The 22,093-nt window shown below is 41.5% G+C and overlaps 1 long non-coding RNA gene across 2 annotated transcripts in view; it reads right to left on the reverse strand.

Moving 5' to 3' along the window:
* Positions 1-5,517: 5,517 nt before the first annotated feature.
* LOC141088898 (uncharacterized) overlaps positions 5,518-22,093 on the reverse strand; it is a 41,839-nt gene continuing 25,263 nt past the window's right edge. For both annotated transcript variants that reach the window (XR_012232098.1, XR_012232099.1), the window contains exon 3: positions 5,518-5,938. This is a non-coding gene — a long non-coding RNA (uncharacterized lncRNA). The remainder of the gene's footprint in view (positions 5,939-22,093) is intronic.

Raw genomic sequence — 22,093 nt, forward strand, 5'->3', positions numbered from 1 at the left:
CTTAGACTGATACAGCTTTCTCATGAGATAAAGCTTATTGCTGAGATTTGATATTTCATGCACTTTCTGTAACTCATCCCACATCTCTTTTGCAGTTGCACACTTGTATATATGCACAATCTGATTATCATCTACACTGAGGGAGATCATGCTTTGCGCATTCTGAGCCTTCCCTAGCCAATCATCTGATAATGGATGAGGTACTTGTTCCTGTGTATATTTCCACATACCTTCTCTTATGAGCAGCATCTTCACCTTGAATTTCCTGGACTAGTGGTTCTGGTTAGTGAGGCTTGGCACTGAGAACTTGACAGGATTGCCACTAGTGGACATCTTCTCTGTTGCTCTGTGCTGCTTTTGCTCTGGGCTTCTGTTACTGTGTTACTCTGGGGTTCTGTGTCACTCTGGGCCTATAACCTGTTGGCAGCAGATTATTCAGGATCCTCTCCAAACATGTGTAAACAGAGCTTCTTTATTCAGAAACAAGCTGGAAAAATATATGATAAGCTTAAATGGAATCTGTCACCTAATTTTTCGTATATAAGATACGGCCATCGCCATCAGGGGCTTATCTACAGCATTCTGTAGTGCTGTAGATAAGCCCCCGATGTAACCTGAAAGAGAAGAAAAACTAGTTGTATTATACTCACTGGGGCGCGGTCCGGTCCGGGTCCGATGGGTGTCACGGTCCGGTCCGGCGCCTCCCATCTTCTAGCAATGATGTCTTCTTTGCTTCCCATTGTGGCTCCAGTGCAGGCACACTGAGGGTAGAGCAGAGTACTGCAGTGCGCAGGCTCTGGACCTCTCTGACCTTTACCGGCATCTGCGCACTGCAGTCCTCTGCTCTGCCCTCAACAGGGCAGAACAGTGCGCCTGCGCCGGAGCCACGACAAGAAGCAAAGAAGAGGACGTCATCGCTAGAAGATGGGAGGCGCCGGACAGGACCGCGACACCCATCGGACCCGGACCGGACCAGGACCGCTCCCCGGTGAGTTTAATATAACTTGTTTTTCTTCTCTTTCAGGTTACAACGGGGGCTTATCTACAACATTACAGAATGCTGTAGATAAGCCCCTGATGGCGGTGGCCGCATCTTTTATACGAAAAATTAGGTGACAGATTCCCTTTAATAGATTAGGAATAAATCATTTGTGTGTCTCTATCTGTGCAGCATCTACAGCAGGCTGCTTCTCTCATGCACAGACACAGGAAAACGGAAACTACAGTCACATGCCCTTCCTGTGTGAGCCTCTGGGAGGTATTTTTTTTACGTTAACAACAGTATACAAATCTATCAACTAAACACTATAGAGAGGAATGGAGTATTTGCACCAAACATATTCCAACACAAATACAGCTCACTGGGAATAAGAAAAATTATAAAAGGGAAAATAAGTAAATATAAAACACTTAATCTTGAATTTTGGGTTGCCTAAATAGACATATGATAATTTTCTAGAAACCTGAGCTGAAGAAACACGTTGAAATGTAACCAACTGGTGGTAATTTTGACAATGAGTTTACAGGGTCGTGGAAAGTGCCAAAAGAAATTTTTTAACTCTTTTATATTGATTCAAGTTTCTTACAGAAAATCTACTAAAAGGGTTAAACAAAAAAAAGCTTTGTGTAAATTGTGGCAATACTTGTCTGCAATCAACACCTGTTCTTTCTTATAATGAGAAATAATTCACACAATCAGTAGAATCGTAGAATCAACTTATAAGTTTATTAAATGTCAAAGGCACTATAAGAAAAATGTCAGCATTTGTTTCCTCGGAATGGAAAAGGAGGCACTACTAGAAAAATGGGAGTAGGAAAAAGAAACAAGATTTAACAGGAAAAAATGCATACGTTATGTCTTGCTGAGCTTTGATATATATCACCATAGCAACAGTGTGTCTCTAGGACTGGGAATCCCGCCAAAACATCTTGATGTGCACACGTTTTATGTGATGATAAAGGTAATTTTTGCTTTCCACTTAAGCTGTGTGGCTGTTAAAAACACCTGAAAAGATGCGTGAAGAAAGTGAGAGGAAGTAAGCCCAAAGCTGCTGGAAAAGCGTGCAACAGATTGCTGAACAATTTTGCTGTGAGTAGCTCTGCTTTCCCAATTGACAAAGCTTATGCTATGATGTTCAACATTGCTGAGTATTACTACAAGTGAAGCAATGATGAAGTTGATTTGATATGCAAGAGAAAGTTTAGATTGGAGTTTATTATAACAAAGTGAGATGCAAGAGAATGCTGAGAAATACAATCCAAGTTAAATGTTAAATAGACATGCTCCTTTCTGTTTGGGAAATGGGTATATAACCTATCCTTTTAAAGGGCTTCAAAAGTAAAACTGATTTCACACATCTGACATCCAAGATCCAAGTATGGACTGGAGTGTCTGGTCAGTTCACCAGATTCAAACTCTACAGACTTACATTAACCTATTAGGCTTTTGGGTTTGTGCCTGAGACCAGTCCAGACATTGTGGTCCATATTTCACATTTAAGAAATAGGCCTAAGGGTATGGAGGTAAAGAAACAGAAAAAAGATTTCTGTGAGCCAACATTGTCAATCTATGAATGAAATGAGAAGATGAGAGCCCAGATTTCATGAGGGATGGTGGTCCTGACCACTCCTGGTTCAACAATTTACCTATTATTTCAATAATCATTTGCTTGAAAAATATATCACAACTTTTCAAACTTAAGATATATTTCTCTAAAAGAAAGTTGCCACACATGGAGATAAGCATACTTGAAATTTTGATGATCAAGAAGATGCTACTTACTATGTGACTCATTAATGTTTAAAGGCTTAATAAGATGGAAAATTCCTATTTAGGTTGCTTGCCTCACATCTCTGATTTTAGTAGAATTTGGCTATTCCGATGGCTTTACATTCTGCTGGTGGTTTGTGCCACCTTTCTTTTTTAATCACTGTCATGGCTGAAGTCATAAGCTTTCTTTAAGAAGCCCTTGGTGACACATGACTGATATAGACCAACCTATTCCCTTTGGCTCTAAACAATGTACTGGTTCTTACCCATGTGTTACTTTCCTCATTCTTGTTTCTTACATGTCGACATTATCTTCTGGTAAAGCATATTCCAGCTAAAAGTATTTAACAGAAAATCTACTGAACTCCTTTAGTCTCACAATGAAGTTTGGTATATTGCTTTGTCCAATGATCTGCTAATGACCATGACAACTTCTAAAAGCTCTCTTTTTCTGCATCATTATTGCAAGGTAATAATTATAATGATTGATTTTTGGAAGCATAGCTATGGGGGTGTTGAGGTAATAAAAATAAACCAGTCTTGGCACATGGCAGGTGGTGAATTATCATCGTAGTTGAAGGGCCAAACGGCTTTAAGTTACGCCTGTTTTGACAACTGCAACTTGTAGCATACGGACGGGGTCACGCTTGCATGTTCAATGCGAGAAACTCGTGCATCAATACCCAGCACTGGCGCCAGCACTCGGGACCAGAGTGTGCGGCTGCATGTATTTCTGTTTAGCTGCGCACTTCCGTCCCGTGTGCCAGCGGCATTGCCGGATAGAGACTCACATGAGTTTCTCGCATTGCACACGCAAGTGTGACCCCGGCCTACCATAAAGCCTATCCCTGCTATGTGATTTTTATGATTATAAAAAACAATTTCAAATTCCATAATTCTTTATGGTCCACAGTCCACACTGTCATCCAAAGTCCCATTCTTTCCAGATAAACCAAGCCCTAACCTCTTTGAATATGTTTGTTAATAAGTACTAAAGCATTGATGCCAGCCTTCAGTGTTTAAACTGAGAGCTATATTTAAAATATCATGAACCCTTACAATTGTTATGGTTAACGTTTTTATTTTGCTTTGATTAGCATTTAACAATGTATACTTGCTTTAATAATATTGAAACTTTATTTGCCTATGATAAGTCTTGTTCATAAAAGGAATGAGACAGGATATTGGTTTAATGAGAACAATTGAAGATGTTAAGAGCTGCTATCTGGAGCTAGTTAGAAGACTAAGTTTCTTTCTGTAGCTTACATATCCCTTCTTGGTAATGTACTTATAATTCCTTTTCTCTGTGTGTTCAAGAAATACCTCTGCTATTTGTGTAGGGTCAGACAGGCTTTGTACAAGGACTCCTGAGTATGCTTTTGTCTCTGATCGATCGTTGCCCCAATTTGACTAACATCGGGAATGTGTGTCTCTCATAAAGCTCTGCCTATAGAAGGGTTTCCACAGCACAATTTATATTTTAAGGCTGGCTATGTTCACACATTGTGTTTTTGCAACTTTTTTTTTCAGCATTTTTTTAATGCAAATTTCCAGCTGCATTTCACAAGACAAGCAAAGCCAATAAGATTTCAGAAATCTCATGAACACACCCTGTTTTTATTTCCTGACTGTTTTATCATAAGAGATGGGTTTTTTTTGGAAAATGCAGCATGTCACTTGTTTCAGCGTTTTTTCCCAGAGGAGCATTGCACGGCGAATAAGCCTCCTTACCTTGACAAGCCAGAGGTGGCATGTCACTCTCCACAAGGAGAAACCTTACCCCTTAGACCTCAGTCCAGAGCCTCTCACCTAGCCAAATCAGTTCTCATACTTTGCACTGACGAGAGCCAATAGCTCGAAACACCATGTCTGCAAATTGAGATTCTGATTTGGCTTTTATCCTAAGTCATATTACAAGACTCGTTAAAGGGTTGATTGTGACTTGTAGGATCGCTACTACCAACAGGTGGGGCTATAGAGTTCAAGTCCTCTTCCACTCTGAAAAGGCAATTTGCATATTATTTTCCCAGAGGAGCATTGCACGGTGAATAAGCCTCTTTACCTTGACAAGCCAGAGCTGGCATGTCACTTTCCACAAGGAGAAACCTTACCCCTTAGACTTCAGCATTTTTCAGCCATTGAAAGCAATGAGTAGTGCAAAAATTAAGCAAGAACTAAGCAAAAAAACTTGGGTATCAGGTTTTGCTGTGTTTTTTATGCCAAAACCTGATGAAGTTGAATCAGATTTTTTTTTTGATGTACTAAACTTATCAACATGTACAAGAGACAAATGTATCCTGGCAAAACTGCAGTAAAAACGCAGCACCAAAAACTCAGCAAAAAATGCACCAAAAACTCAGCAAAAAATAAGCAAAAAATGCACCAAAAACTAAGCAAAACATACTTTTTGGCACAAAAAATACTGCAAATCGCAATATGTGAAGATAGCCTAAAGCAAATTAGTCCTTCTTTCTGCCTTCTTTATCCTCACTTTAATAACAAACTTTTGTTGCTTGATTTTCACGGTTTAATCAATGGTTTAGTACCTACTCAAGATACTATGTAATTTTCACACATTTTTTTCTCTAAATAACAGCTACATATACATTTGCATGTTGACTTACGATCATAAAGGACTGCTCTTAACTCATTAAATTCATGCTTTTTATAGATATTCACAAACATGTAGGTCATATCTCTATTTTTCTAGTTACTTTTCTCCTTATTGGTTGCTTTAGCCTGTGCATTTCTAGATGTATAAGGGTCAATGAAACACATTTTCATGAAGACTGCAGAGTCGAGGAGAAAAAAAAATCAGTTTCTGCCAATTGCTACGCCTTCTGTCCAAGTTTCAGTCAAGCATTCTCTTTTTCCACAATGCATTATGTATCTTAAACAAACAAACATATCTAAGTCATTCATCCATAGGCTTTCTGATCTAATTTTAACCCTCTAAGGAATCATGCTAAATCTCATCCAGATAACGTCTTGCCATTGAATGCCCTTTGATCTGAGGGTTTTTTTTTCTGCCACTCAGAGGATAAAATGTATTAAAGAAAAAATACCTATACTTTAAAACTTTAGTGAAGTATAAATCATTTTTCTGTTTTCTTGCACTTGTTTTCCTTTTTCTTGCTAATCCGGATACTGACGATTAATCTTCATGGTCTAAAAAACAAAAACAAAAAGAAAATCTTCCTCTTTGTTAAGTGAGATAACCGAAGACACAGTCATATAACACTAGCCATAAAATCATAACAAGGACATTGAGAAGCACAAGGAATAAATTTTATGTGTAGTAAACAGCAAAATGTGTAGAGATGGGAAATTCAGCTAAAAAGTAGCAGCTGACATGTGATAGATATCACAAAAGACCGTGGTCTTGAAATATGCGAGCTCATGCCCTATTGATTTTTAGAACACAAGGGTTGCAGTTCTCTACGGACTATCTTAATCTCTTTGGCCCTGCTCTGTGATATAAGTTACCAGCTTTCTTAGCGAAACTGTACATGCAGGATCTTCCAACAATTATCTATGATAGAGACAGAAGATCCATTTTGGTTACATTTCCAGTTTACACCAAATGAGTATAGATATTTTCCACATTGACTGGTCTTCTTTAAGTCCAAAAATATATGGAGGTTATAGAGGTTTTCTCTTTTGGTTAAAAACATTTTTTATTAACCTATTAGAGAAATTTAAGGTGTTCTAAAGATTTTTACTGACAACTCCTACTCAAATGCCCTCTTAGAGCAAACAGACATTGCACAACATATGGCAGATACTTCCATTCATGGCCCTCCTCAATGAGCTAGGACATAGACGTAGTCTACTTGAGCACCCTTTATATTAAAAAGAAATGTCCTTTGGCTAGCTGCAGCATTAAAGGGGATTCTCCATTCCATATAGTAGTTCTACTTAAATAATGCTAAATTATTATAGAAAAGAAAAGTTCATCAATTTTCTAAAATAATTTTGGGGAAACTTATTAAGACTATTCTTATGCCAGTCACCCACTATTAATAGATTTGTTCTATCTTTGGGCTGACCGTGACCTGTGTAATGTATGAGCTGTACAATTTACATCAGTTCATTATAGCAGACATTTGATGTGACGGTTGACTATGTCTCCTATTGCCAAACTCTATTTCTTTTAGTGCTCATACTCATTTGTAAGAAAAACGGACGAGTGCAATTCGATAAAAATTCAGATTGCACTCTGACCAATGTTATTCAATGGGTTACATCTCATGTGCGATTTGTTTTCTCAGCTGAAATCATACTGAAAAAAAAATTGCAGAATGCTGCGATTTGCAGCGTATCACGGACGATACTCGCCAATGCAAGTTACTGGGTGCAACAACAAAAAATCGCACAGCACTTGGACCATGCACATACATTAAAATCAGAGCATGACCAGACAGGATAGAATAGACAGATTGCAAACCATATTTAGGCTACTTTCACACTTGTGTTTTTTGTGGTGCGTTTCTTGCGCACACAAACACATGAAAAAAACACATACAAATGCATACAAAAGCTGCGTTTTTTTCAAGCATTTTTATGCGCATGCAGGAAAAAATGCAGCGTTTGTATGCGTTTGTATGCGTTTTAGTGCGTTTGCGTTTTTTTGCACATTGTCTTCACCAAAAAAAATCTAGATAACAATCTTGCAACACACACGACCAATGTGACGTCAGTGGCGGTGTGGTATGCTAATATGTAGATATATATATTTTTCTCGTGTCAACATGGATCTGCACTGGAAGAGTTCTCACTTCAACTTGGATTTGGACATCGCGATGGCTAGGGCATATGCAGTTGCTTGCAATGAACAAAGGAAGAGAGAGATACAGCGAAGACGGCAGCGGCGGCATATGTGGATACATCCGATTGTTGAACTTTGGGAGAGCCGTGGGGCGTACCACACCCTCTACAGTGAGCTACAAGCAAACCTGGAGAAATTTACAGATTATATCCGGATGTCCCAAGAAAGCTTCAGGGATTTGCTTGCCCGTGTCCAAGAATCCATCCGGAGACAGGACACACAGCTCCGCTGTGCGATTCCTCCTGAGGAACGGCTCCTAGTGACATTACGGTGCGTAATATTTAAAAACCAAGGGGTGGGGTCTGATGGTTTTTTTTTTTACATGTACTATTCAAAACATGGGCTAATTATTTTTCGTGAATGTACTAATTTTCTATTTTATAGTTTTAAAAACCCATATACAGAAATATTAATTTTACTTCTTTCTCTGTTTCGCAGATTCCTGGTGACTGGAGAGACCCTATCTTCACTACACTTCCAGTACCGTATTGGAATCTCTACCTTGTCTGGAATTGTTGCGGACACCTGCCGGGCTCTCTGGAACATTCTTTGTCCAGAATTTATGCCCCTGCCCACCGCTGAAAAGTGGATGGAAATTGCTGACAAATTCTGGACAGTCTGCAATTTCCCCAACTGTTTGGGAGCTGTTGATGGTAAACACATACGGATCATCAAACCCAAAAGAACTGGATCTGAGTACTATAATTACAAAAAGTACTTTTCAAAGTACTCATGGCCATAGCGGATGCCGGATGTATGTTTGTAGCAGTGGACATTGGAGCATTTGGCCGTGGTAATGACTCCCAGGCTTTTAAAAACTCAGACATGGGCCGGAGGTTGTATGGCAACCAAGTTAATTTCCCTATGCCACGGCCTCTTCCCCACACCGAAGCTCCGCCACTGCCCTTTGTAATGGTTGGGGATGAGGCTTTTCAAATGTGTGCAAACCTACTGAAACCCTACTCCAGCCGTGACTTGGACCACACCAAAAAAATCTTTAATTACAGGCTGACCAGGGTCAGAAGAACTGTAGAGTGTGCTTTTGGGATTCTTGTCTCCAGATGGCAAATTCTCGGCACAGCCATTAATCTTAAACTTGAAACAGTGGATGAGGTGGTGAAGGCGTGTGTGGTTCTACATAATTTTGTGATGGCTAAAGAGCACCCGACCTTTGAACTCGATGATGCTGCTCCTAACCCATTGCCTGAATTCACTCAGCACCCTCTCAGGTCATCCGTTGAAGTTGGCCAAATGAGGGACCAATTTGCGGCCTACTTTATCTCTGATGTAGGATGGGTGCACTGGCAAGATGAAATGGTGTAAAAATGTTTTCGTGTGTGTATGTTAATAAAAAACCTGTTTTGATACCAGTACCGAGTGCACTATGTTTTTTACAGTCCAATAAAATAAAAAACTTCCCGTGTATACCTGTGAATTCATGATGTTCTCACACCTGGGCAGGTAAATACACATATGAGTTAAACTGCAGCATCGCTAGTCTGCGTGAAATATATTGGTACGTAAGCAACGCTGAAGTTTTTATATGATATGTGTATTAACCAGGCCATGATTGATAAATATCTATGATTAGAGTTGAGCGACTTTGGTAGGATCGGGTTTCATGAAACCAAATTCGTTTCAAATGAAACTGGTCTGACTAGTGGAAAAAAGTCAGAGTTTCGTTCAAAACCCGACCCCAATGCAAGTCAATGGGGAATAAAAGTCTGCATTGAGGGGATGGATGTAATCCGCTCAATGCCGACTTTTATTTCCCATTAACTAACATTGTGGTAGGGTTTCGAACGAAACTTCGACTTTTTTTTTCCCTAGTTTGACCAGTTTATGTTTCATGAAACCAGATCCTAGTCGGTCAACTTTAATTATTATACTAGGCCTTGGTATTGAATATATGACTTGTATTTTGCCCATCAGCGGTTTCAACACACACGTAATAAGAGTATGTTGTTAATTACAAGGTATATCTATAATCCCCCTTGCCTAGTATCACAATAAGTGAAATGAGGATGGTAAAAACAGCCAATCCTCAAAACGCTTTTTATGACACCTTGTAAAGTTTAAGGCGCATTGTGTGTAAGGCGCAGTGTGTGTAGGCGGCGCCAAAAACATTAATCAAACTTTGTTATGGTGAACCAGAAATTTAAATTTATTTTTAACCAAAAAAAAATAAAACTTTATTTTTTTCTGCTTTTGGGGGCAAATGGTTGCAAGTTGGGGGTGTGCAGTGAAGATGAACAGCTTATAGTCGATGAAGGTGTTCTAGGGGAAGGGGCTCACTAGGAGGAGAGGACAGAGGTTCAGCTACAGTGGTCCTAACTGTCTCCTTAAACTGGCCTGCCTGGACCTACTTGGGCCCAATGCCCGCCTTGATTGTTGGCACCTCCTGGAACTTGGGGCAAATAAGGAATGTGGGTCCCCCGTCTGCTGCTGTGGCTGCTGCTGTGCGTGCTGCTGTGGCTGCTGCTGCTGTTGTGGCTGCTGCAGATACTCTGTGGTGGCGATGGCAGTGCTCGTCCTTGCAGAAGGACTGGTGGTGGCAGTGATGGTCCAGGTTTGCGGAGTGGTGGAGGCAGGGCTAGTACATGTTGTAGTGTTTGCGGCAGGGCTGTTCCACATTTGAGGAGTGGTTACTGTGGCTGTGCTCCAAGCATGCATGGGGGTGGCGGTGGTGCTCCAGACAGGAGCAGCGCTTGCCATGGTGGTGTCGGTGAAGTGACCAGCAGCACTCAGACTTGTGGTGGTGTAATGGTGGGTGTCCTGGCTTTGAATAGAGGTGTCCGTGCAGTGGTATGCAGCACAAGTCGGTAGAGAGGTGAAGCGAGTCAATGGTGGCACAGTTAGATAACAACACCACTGACTGCTGCCCATACCGAATATGCTGCATAGCCTGCAAGAAAGCATTGTTGCAGGCCTGCAGCACACTCAGCTGTTGCTCAGGACTAAGGTGTTCCGCCATGCCCTTTTCAATCTTACTAAAAAAATGGTGCGCTGGTCTGTTGAGGTCGGCCTCCAGACGGTCAAGGCGCTGTTCGACAGAATGGAAGCGGTGTTCCATGTGGTTAAAACCACGTTCCATGAGTGAAAAACTGCTTTCCACTCTGTCTGACAGCGACTTGAGGCTGGCATTAAAGGCCTCGCTCAAGTGCATAAACTCGGGCAAGACATTCCTGTCCAAGGCCCTCTGCCGCTGGCGGGTAGTGCCCGCATAACCAGTGGCAGAGACCTGGGACAGGGGAACACCTGATTGACCAGCTTCCTGGTCAGCAGCTGTTTGCTTTGCTAACGTGCAAGGTGCTTCCTGGCTGTCGGATGGCTGAGATTGGTCCGAGGTCGTCCGATGAAGGACCGCTCCAGAGCCAGGTTGCAGGGTGCTGCTCCAGGTGCTGTGGAAGAAAGGAAAATCATTACTATCATGCCTTTACAAGAAGCATCAGCTGTGGATTAGAAGAACACAGATTAATAAAAATAAAAACCAAAAAATATAATACTTACGATCTGGTGGCAAGGACCGGTCTTAGGAACTGCAACACTGAATAGTACCGGTATCATGTTCTTGTCCTTGATGCAGAATCACTGAGAACCTGGCCCTCAGCATGAACATCACTGTTGAAGAGGTCCTTGATCGAGCGCCAACGTGTTCGGACTTTGTCCACTGTTGGAAAAACAAGCAAACAACATTTAACAATTGTGTATGATGCACGACATATGCTGTCACTAAACCCAACAGTGCCATCACAAACAAGAGTTAATGCGGCACAATGCAGCAATACAATACCCAAAGCAGTCACTGTTGAGCCAGATGACACTGTTGGGTATCTAGCACGAAACCCAACAGTTCCAGAGCAGGGAAATACTTACTAAACGCCTTTTTGGAGGATGCAGTGGCGCTGTCCCAGCCATCCATCAACGCTGCAGCCACCTCATTCCATAGCCGCTGGATCACCACATTGTCCTTGTACAGCCGATCACGGCTGTCCCACAACGGGGCACGCTCTTGGACCAGGTGGATAAGGTGCTCATTATCCAGGTAGATGTCTTCTTCCCATTGTGGAACCTAGACAAAACACATACATTAGAATATTCAAATTTTGTGTGAATAAAAAGTTACAAAAAAGATCCAGAAAAGAGGACATATAAAAGATAAAAAATAAAGAACATTACAAATCCTTTGATACTTACATTCCGTATCATCACCGGTACCTGGCTTGGCTGCCATGTTGTTCGCCCTCACTAGTCGCGTCCGCTGAAAATGACGATGTCTGAAAAAAAACCAACAAACGTTAGAGATTTTAAGAAGCAGCAGATATACTTATCAAATGAACGAAAATAATCACCTCACGGTCTACTTGCGCCAGTTCCTGCCGGGATGGTCAATATTCCGATTCCGAAGCCATACTGCATGTAAAAATAATACAAAGCATTAGTACATTTACAATTTAAAAGGACAGGCATACATTTTTAGATGTAATAATACTCACATTCTTGCCGCTGAAGCTGGAATTGAAAATGGGGTCTTCTTTTGCAGTCTTTCTGCTCTCCAGGCTGTCTCTATAGTTATGGTACAGTGCTGGCAAACACCTCCTTTTATATAGACATGAGTTTTTTTTGGTGGGGATTTTTATAACTAGTCTAACCAATGGACACCAAAAAAACACATGCGCAAAAAAAAGCATACATGTGCATGCCAATGCGCACGTATGCGCACCCATAGACCACAATCGTAATTTTTTGCGCAAAACATGCGCATACGTGCGCATGCTTTTTTTAAGCGGTTGGCCGGACCAAAAAATGCAACATGTAGCGTCTGGATATTAAGGACGCACACCATAAAAAAACACAGCGCACGAAAAACGCATATGTGCGCATGCCAACGCGCATGTATGCGCACTAGGGTGACGCAAAAAATCGATGTCGGAATTTTGTCCGTCTGGACCCCACAAAACGATTCCCCTTTCCAGATATTGAGAGAGCCAAAATTTGAGCTCAATCAAACGACGTTAACCCGTGTCGCTCGTCGCTCAAAGTTTGAAAAAATCCAAATTGAGGTATTTTAAGATTTAGGTATTTTGCATAGTCTGTTAGACTATAAAGAATGTGACAACAACAATGCAGAAATAGCCCTGACCAAATTTTCGAACCATTTGTGGTATTTGAATGCAGAGTTGGTGGGATTATCGTTTTTTGATCCCACCATTACAGACAATGAAAAGTTGTTAATGGCTAAAAAATTGCTCAGTAGCACAGATGAACCATCAGAGCACGCTAGGGTTGTAAATCCAAAAGTTAGGAAAGAAAAATTAAAAGAGGTAGGAAGTAACCGACTTTAACGACCTTCTGACAAAAGATGAAGAACAAAAGCAATATGTCCTGCAAGTTGTAAGCAAATGCCGAGCATTATATTCTGACGTTTCAAAAATTACTTTAACAAAAGCTCTAGAATAGATTAGATAACTATGTAAAATTATCAACTCATGTAGGTTAGCGTGCTCTGATGGTTCATCTGTGCTACTGAGCAATTTATTAGCCATTAACAACTTTTCATTGTCTGTAATGGTGGGATCAAAAAACGATAATCCCACCAACTCTGCATTCAAATACCACAAATGGTTCGAAAATTTGGTCAGGGCTATTTCTGCAATGTTGTTGTCACATTCTTTATAGTCTAACAGACTATGCAAAATACCTAAATCTTAAAATACCTCAATTTGGATTTTTTCAAACTTTGAGCGACGAGCGGCACGGGTTAACGTCGTTTGATCGAGCTCAAATTTTGGCTCTCTCAATATCTGGAAAGGGGAATCGTTTTGTGGGGTCCAGACGAACAAGATTCTGACATTTTTTCCCCCCCATATGAGATCCGGTCACCCTAATGCGCACCCATGTTAACATGTTAAATATAGAGGAAAAAACGCATGCGCATGTATGCGCAAAAACGCAGTGCAAAAAAAAAGCAAATGTGAAACCAGCCTAACACATAGAATAGATAGATATATAGATGTCAGTCACATACACAATTAGTACAGTGTGTTTGCAGCTTTCTGTATATGTATTTAATTATTAAAAGATTATCTTTCTAAAAAAAAAATGGCGTGGGCTCCCGCGTAATTTTCTTACCCAGTGGAGGGAAAGCCGACAACTGGGGGCAGATATTTATAGCCTGGAAAGGGGTAATACCCATGGAACTTCCCAGGCTATTAATCTCAGCTCACAGCTGTATGCTTATCCTTTATTGGCTATTAAAATGGAGGACCCCCAAAAAAATGGCGACAGCTGTGGGCTGATATTAAAAGCCTAGGAAGAGGCCATGGATATTGCCTCCCCCCCAGGGTAATAACATCTGCTACCACTGCTCAGTGTCTTCTGGTGAACTCCCATGACCTGACTGTCATCAGCGTAAGCATGGTGGGAAAGTTTCTAATGGTGCTAGCGCTGACATCAGTTAGGTTAACAGAGTTCATTGGCTGTGAACTCTCAGGATCTTCCTGATGGCACCCCGAACATGTAAGCTTTCTAACACTCGCAGTGACATCAGACAGGTTATAGGAGTTCACCGAGAGACACTGAGAAGCGGTAGCACATGCTGCTTAGTGTCTCTGCTGGATGACAAGATGAATTGATGCATCATGCAACCTGCCATGTATCAGAGCTAGACTCATCATGGGACAAATGGATTATTGTCTTCTCAGTGGACAGGTGAGAAATATTGCTGTTTGTTATTTTAATTCTCCTGCAGGGGACAATGTCACCACTGGAAAGGGCAATGCTGTAAGTATGGTTTAACCCCTTCACCCCCAAGGGTGGTTTGCACGTTCATGACCGGGCCAATTTTTACAATTCTGACCACTGTACCTTTATGAGGTCATAACTCTGGAACGCTTCCATGGATCCCGGTGATTCTGACATTGTTTTCTCGTGACATATTGTACTTCATGTTAGTGGTAAAATTTCATTCAAATAACTTGCGTTTATTTGTGAGAAAAACGGAAATTTGGCGAAAATTTTGAAAATTTCGCAATTTTCCAACTTTGAATTTTTATGCCCTTAAATCACAGAGATAAGGCACACAAAAAACTTGATAACTAACATTTCCCACATGTTTACTTTACATCAGCACAATTTTGGAACCAAAATTTTTTTTTGTTAGGAAGTTATAAGGGTTAAAAGTTGACCAGCGATTTCTCATTTTTACAACACCATTTTATTTTTAGGACCACATCACATTTGAAGCCACTTTGAGGGGTCTATATGATAGAAAATACACAAAAGTGACACCATTCTAAAAACTGCACCCCTTAAGGTGCTCAAAACCACATTCAAGAAGTTTATTAACCCTTTAGGTGCGTCACAGGAATTTTTTTGAATATTTAAAAATAAATGAACATCTAACTTTTTTTCATAAAAAAAATACTTCAGGTTCAATTTTTTTTATTTTACCAAGGGTAACAGGAGAAATTGAACTGCAAAAGTTATTGTGCAATTTGTCCTGAGTACGCAGATACCTGATATGTGGGGGGGAACGACTGTTTCGGCGCATGGCAGAGCTCAGAATGGAAGGAGCGCCGTTTGACTTTTTCAATGCAAAATTGGCTGGAATTCAGATTGGACGCCATGTCACGTTTGGAGAGTCCCTGATGTACCTAAACAGTGGAAACCCCCTACAAGTGACCCCATTTTGGAAACTAGACCCCCCAAGGAACTTATCTAGATATGTGGTGAGAACTTTGAACCCACAAGGGCTTTACAGAAGTTTATAACGTACAGCGGTACAATTAAAAAATCATATTTTTTCCACAAAAATGATCTTTTCACCCCAATTTTTATTTTCCCAAGGGTAACAGGACCCTAAAAGTTATTGTGCAATTTGTCCTGAGTACGCTGATACCCCACATGTGGGGGTAAACCACTATTTGGGCGCATGGCAGAGCTCGGAAGGGAAGCAGCGCCATTTGACGTTTTTGGCTGGAATTGAGATCGGACACCATGTCGCGTTTGGAAAACCCCTGATGTACCAAAACAGTGGAAACCCCCCACAAATGACACCATTTTGGAAACTAGACCCCCTAAGGAACTTATCTAGATGTGTGGTGAGAACTTTGAACCCCCATGGGCTTCACAGAAGTTTATAACATAAAGCCATACAATTAAAAAATCATATTTTTTCCACAAAAATGATCTTTTCACCCTCAATTCTTATTTTTCCAAGGGTAACAGGACCCTAAAAGTTATTGTGCAATTTGTCCTGAGTACGCTGATACCCCACATGTGGGGGTAAACCACTATTTGGGCGCATGGCAGAGCTCGGAAGGGAAGCAGCGCCATTTGACGTTTTTGGCTGGAATTGAGATCGGACACCATGTCGCGTTTGGAAAACCCCTGATGTACCAAAACAGTGGAAACCCCCCACAAATGACACCATTTTGGAAACTAGACACCCTAAGGAACTTATCTAAATGTGTGGTGAGAACTTTGAACCCCCATGGGCTTCACAGAAGTTTATAACATAAAGCCATACAATTAAAAAATCATATTTTTTCCACAAAAATGATCTTTTCACCCTCAATTCTTATTTTTCCAAGGGTAACAGGACCCTAAAAGTTATTGTGCAATTTGTCCTGAGTACGCTCATACCCCACATGTGGGGGTAAACCACTATTTGGGCGCATGGCAGAGCTCGGAAGGGAAGCAGCGCCATTTGACGTTTTTGGCTGGAATTGAGATCGGACACCATGTCGCGTTTGGAAAACCCCTGATGTACCAAAACAGTGGAAACCCCCCACAAATGACACCATTTTGGAAACTAGACCCCCTAAGGAACTTATCTAGATGTGTGGTGAGCACTTTGACCCCCCCAGTGCTTCACAGAAGTTTACAACGCCCGGGCGTGAAAATAAAAAATTCGTATTTTTTCCACAAACATGATCTTTTAGTCACCATTTTTTTATTTTCCCAAGGGTACCAGGAGAAATTGGACCCCAAAAGTTGTTGTCCAATTTGTCCTGAGTATGCTGATACCCCATATGTGGGAGAAAACTACTGTATGGGCACACGTCGGGGCTCGGAAGGGAAGTAGTGACGTTTTGGAATGCAGACTTTGATGGAATGGTCTGCGGGTGTGATATTGCCTTTGGAGAGCCCCTAATGTACCTAAACAGTGGAAACCCCCCACAAATGACACCATTTTGTAAACTAGACCCCCCAAGGAACTTATCTAGATGTGTGGTGAGCACTTTGACCCCCCCAGTGCTTCACAGAAGTTTACAACGCCCGGGCGTGAAAATAAAAAATTCGTATTTTTTCCACAAACATGATCTTTTAGTCACCATTTTTTTATTTTCCCAAGGGTACCAGGAGAAATTGGACCCCAAAAGTTGTTTTCCAATTTGTCCTGAGTACGCTGCTACCCCATATGTGGGAGAAAACTACTGTATGGGCACACGTCAGGGCTCGGAAGGGAAGTAGTGACGTTTTGGAATGCAGACTTTGATGGAATGGTCTGCGGGTGTCATGTTGCCTTTGGAGAGCCCCTAATGTACCTAAACAGTGGAAACCCCCCACAAATGACACCATTTTGTAAACTAGACCCCCCAAGGAACTTATCTAGATGTGTGGTGAGCACTTTGACCCCCCCAGTGCTTCACAGAAGTTTACAACGCCCGGGCGTGAAAATAAAAAATTCGTATTTTTTCCACAAACATGATCTTTTAGTCACCATTTTTTTTATTTTCCCAAGGGTACCAGGAGAAATTGGACCCCAAAAGTTGTTGTCCAATTTGTCCTGAGTACGCTGACACCCCATATGTGGGAGAAAACTACTGTATGGACACACGTCGGGGCTCGGAAGGGAAGCAGTGACGTTTTGGAACGCAGACTTTGATGGAATGGTCTGCGGGTGTCATGTGCGTTTGGAGAGCCCCTGATGTACCTAAACTATTGAAACTCCCCACAAGTGACCCCATTTTGGACACTAGACCCCCCACGGAACTTATCTAGATGTGTGGTGAGCACTTTGAACCCCCAAGTGCTTCACAGAAGTTTATAACACTCGGACGTGAAAATAAAAAAATCATTTTTTTTCCACAAAAATGATATTTTTGCCCCCAATTTTTTATTTTCCTAAGGGTAACAGGAGAAATTGGACCCCAAAAATTGTTTTGCAATTTGTCCTGAGTAGGCTGATACCCTACATGAGGGGGTAAAACACTGTTTGGGCGCATAGCAGAGCTTGGAAGGGAAGGAGCACCATTTGACTTTTTCAACTCAGAATTGGCTGGAATTGAGATCAGACGCCATGTTGCATTTGGAGAGCCCCTGATGTGCCCAAACAGTGGAAACCCCCAATTCTAACTCCAACCCGAACCCCAACACGCCCCTAACCCTAGCCCTAACCCTAGCCCTAACCCTAGCCCTAACCCTAACCCTAGCCCTAACCCTAACCCTAGCCCTAACCCTAACCTAACCCTACCCCAACACACCCCTAGCCCTAACCCTAGCCCTAACCCTAATGGAAAAATGGAAATAAATACATTTTTTTTATTTTATTATTTTTCCCTAACTAAAGGGGTGATAACGGGGGGTTTGATTTACTATATATGGCGGTTTTTATGTTTGGCGGCTGTCGCACGCTAAAAGATGCTTTTTATTGTAAAAATAGTTTTTGCATCACCACATATTGAGAGCTATAATTTTTCCGTATTTTGACCCACCGAGTCATGTGAGGTCTTATTTTTTGCGGGACGAGTTGACGTTTTTATTGGTACCATTTTCGGGCACGTGAAATTTTTTGATCGCTTTTTATTCCGATTTTTGGGACGCAGAATGAACACAAACCAGCGTTTCATGAATTTCTTTTGGGGGGGTGCGTTTACACCGTTCCGCGTGCGGTAAAATTGATAAAGCGCTTTTATTCTTCGGGTCAGTACGGTTACAGCGATACCTCATTTAGGTCTTTTTTTATGTTTTTGTCGGTTTTATGCAATGAAAACTATTTTGTATAAAAAATAATTATTTTTGCATCGCTTTATTCTGCGAGTTATAACTTTTTTATTTTTTTGCTGATGATGCTGTGTGGCGGCTTGTTTTTTGCGGGACAAGATGGCGTTTTCAGCGGTACCATGGATATTTATATGCGTCTTTTTGATCTCGCGTTATTGCACTTTTTGTTTGGCGGTATGATAATAAATCATTATTTTTTGCTTCGTTTTTTATTTTTATTTTTTAAGGGGTTCGCTAAAGGGGTTAACTAATGGGACAGTTTTATAGGGCAGGTCGTTACGGACGCGGCGATACCTAATATGTGTACATTTATTGTTTTTTTTTTTTATTATTTTAAAAAAATGAATTTATTGGGGAATATTTTTTTTTTTTTTTACTAATTTATTTGGCGATTTTTTTTAATTTATTTTTACACTTTTTTTTTAATTTTTTTTTACTTTATTACATAGTCCCAGGTGGGACATCACTGTCCTGTGACAGATCGCTGATCTGTCACATCACAGATCACTGTGACAGATCAGCAATCTGTCACAGGCAGTGCACAAGGCTTCCTCATGCCTGCGCTTTGCAGGCACTGAGGAAGCCAGCTTCCCCAGGCCCCCGAAGGCCCCCGTCGCCATCTTGGATTCGGGGGCCTGGAGGATAGGAGCCCCCCGCAGCAGCGCTGCACATTGCGCTGCCGTGGGGGGCTCAGGGAAGCACGGAGGGAGCCCCCTCCCTGCCGATGCTTCCCTTTAACTCCCGGTACACCGCGATCGCGTTTGATCGCGGTGTGCAAGGGGTTAATGTGTCGGGGGCGGTCCGTGACCGCCCCTGACACATTGTGCCGGGTGTCAGCTGTGATAATCAGCTGACACCCGGCCGCGATCAGCGGCGCTCACCACGTGGGCGCCGCTGATCGCGGTAGACGTACTATCCCGTCCCCGGTCATACGGGCCCGGGTACCGTGGACGGGATAGTACGTCTCATGTCAGGAAGGGGTTAACTAAGATTTATTAACCCCTTTCTGCCAGTACATCAGCTGGCAGTATCCCTCGCTTGGAGGTGGGTTCCGGCAGTGAGCCCACCTCAAAGCCAAGACATGTCAGCTGTTTTCAACAGCTGACATGTGCCTGCAATAGGTGCGAGCAGAATTGCGATCTGCCTGCGCCTATTAAGTAGTTAAATGCCGCTGTGAAATGCTGACAGCAGCATTTAAATGGCGCTTCTGGACACCGGTCTGGAAACACGCGCATCGCCTACCCCATCATGTGATCAGGGGTCAGAGATGCGTTGCCATCAGAACCACAGGTCTCCTCAAGACCTCTATGGTTATTGATGATAGATTTCTATGAGTGTCACCCTGTGGTCGGCGCTCATAGCAATCCTGCAATTCAGCTACATAGAGGTGATCTGCAGTGGATGCTTTGCGCCTCCCATGGAGGCTATTGAAGCATGCCAAAAGTTAAAAAAAAAATGTGTTCAAAAATATAAAAAAATAAAAAGAACATAAAAGTTCAAATCACCTCCCTTTCGCCCCAATCAAAATAATACAATAAAAACAAAATCAAAACTACACATATTTGGTATCACCGCATTCAGAATCGTCCTATCTATCAATAAAAAAAGGATTAACCTGATCACTAAACGGCAAGAGAAAAATCAAAAAGCCAGAATTACGTTTTTTTGGTCACTACAACATTGCATTAAAATGCAATAACGGGCGATCAAAAGAACGTATCTGCACAAAAGTGGTATCATTAAAAACATCAGCTCAGTGCGCAAAAAATAAGCCCTCGCCCAACCCAAGATCACGAAAAATGGAGGCGCTATAGGTATCAGAAAATGGCACAATTTTTTTTTTTTTTTTTTTAGCAAATTTTGTTTTTTTTTATTTTGACCACATAGTTTGGTGAACCTAGCAAAAAAGCCAAACAAAAAACAAGTGTGGGATTAGCACTTTTTTGCAATTTCATCACACTTGGATTTTTTTTTCCCATTTTCTGTGAAATGAAGTGGTAAAACCAATAGTATTGTTGAAAAGTACAACTCGTCCTTCAAAAAATAAGCCCTCACATGGCTATATTGACGCAAAAATAAAAAAAGTTATTGCTCTGGAAAGAAGAGGAGCGAAAAACGAAAAGGCAAAACCGAAAAAAGCTCTGAAAAAGATCCACTACTGCTTTGAATGTGAGAATACCATCATTTTATAGGCAATAATTTTGGCTATCTCATACATAAACGTGACTTGCAACTTTTTAGCATATGATTAGTTATGCATATTCTTGTCATTTCATTGCATTGTTAATGTTTTGCGCCTAAAAATCTAAATTTGTTTTTTTGTTACTATTTTGTAAATCCAATTTTGGCTTTCAACACTACCTGAATCCTTTTTTAGCACACTCTCAATCAAATTCAAATCCCAGGTCTCTTCTACATGTTCCCAAACTTTGTACATACAGGTTGTCTCACAGCTTTTTCATCAACTCTACCCACAAGTGTTCAATTTGATTGAGGTCTGGGAATTGTGGGGGCCAATCCAGCAGCGCTACTTCTTTGTCATGGAGCCATTTCTTCACAAATTTCAACGTATGCTTCTGGTCATTGTCCTTTTCATTCCCATAGTTCTCGAGTGCACAAAATAAATCATTTTGTAGAATATTCACATATAGCTCAGCCTTGAGACCACCATTGATCCAGGTAAAGTATCCAATGCCTTTGACTGTGAAACAACCCCAAATTATCAGATTTCCTCCACAGAACTCAAAGTTCCTTCAATTTCTTGATCCATTAGCCACTTTTTCCCTTGTTTCTTCTAGACCCATTTGTAGCTATCAGAGCTTAGTCTATTGACTTTTGCCCCCTCGCTCCAAATCATCTACACAGTAACTTAGTAACATAGTTAGCAAGGCCGAAAACATGGATTTTTGTGAGTACTAACCGCAAAATCCTTTTCTCCGAGACACTCATTGGGGGACACAGGTACTGTGGGGACACAGGTACTGTGGGTGTATGCTACTGCCACCTGGAGGCTGACACTAAGTGAACAAAAAAGGTTAGCTCCTCCTCCGCCGCATACACCCTTACCCCGATTGCGGGCGGAACTCAGTTTAGTGCAACAGCAGTAGGAGAATACCAAACAAATCAGCCTTAATGCAGAATACAATCTGTCTGGAAAAGGCCCACCCTAATCTCAACAAAAAATAGATTAAATAAACAAGAGCCCACTTGGCTAACAGGGTGGGTGCTGTGTCCCCCAATGAGCGTCTCGGAGAAAAGGATTTTACTGTGAGTACTCACAAAAATCCATGTTTCTCCTTCATCTCATTGGAGGACACAGGTACTGTGGGACGTCCTAAAGCAGTCACTGGGTGGGAGATTGACTCACCGATCCAAGCCACATGCACCTCTTGTCTAAAGGTGCGCCACTGCTGCTTGGAGAACTCTTCTACCCAGGCTCGCATCTGCCGAGGCCTGAGTATGCACATTGTAATGTTTAGAAAATG

This window comes from Dendrobates tinctorius, unplaced genomic scaffold (genome assembly GCF_039654945.1).
Source record: "Dendrobates tinctorius isolate UK_male_01 unplaced genomic scaffold, ASM3965494v1 ptg000042l, whole genome shotgun sequence".
NCBI lineage: Eukaryota > Metazoa > Chordata > Amphibia > Anura > Dendrobatidae > Dendrobates > Dendrobates tinctorius.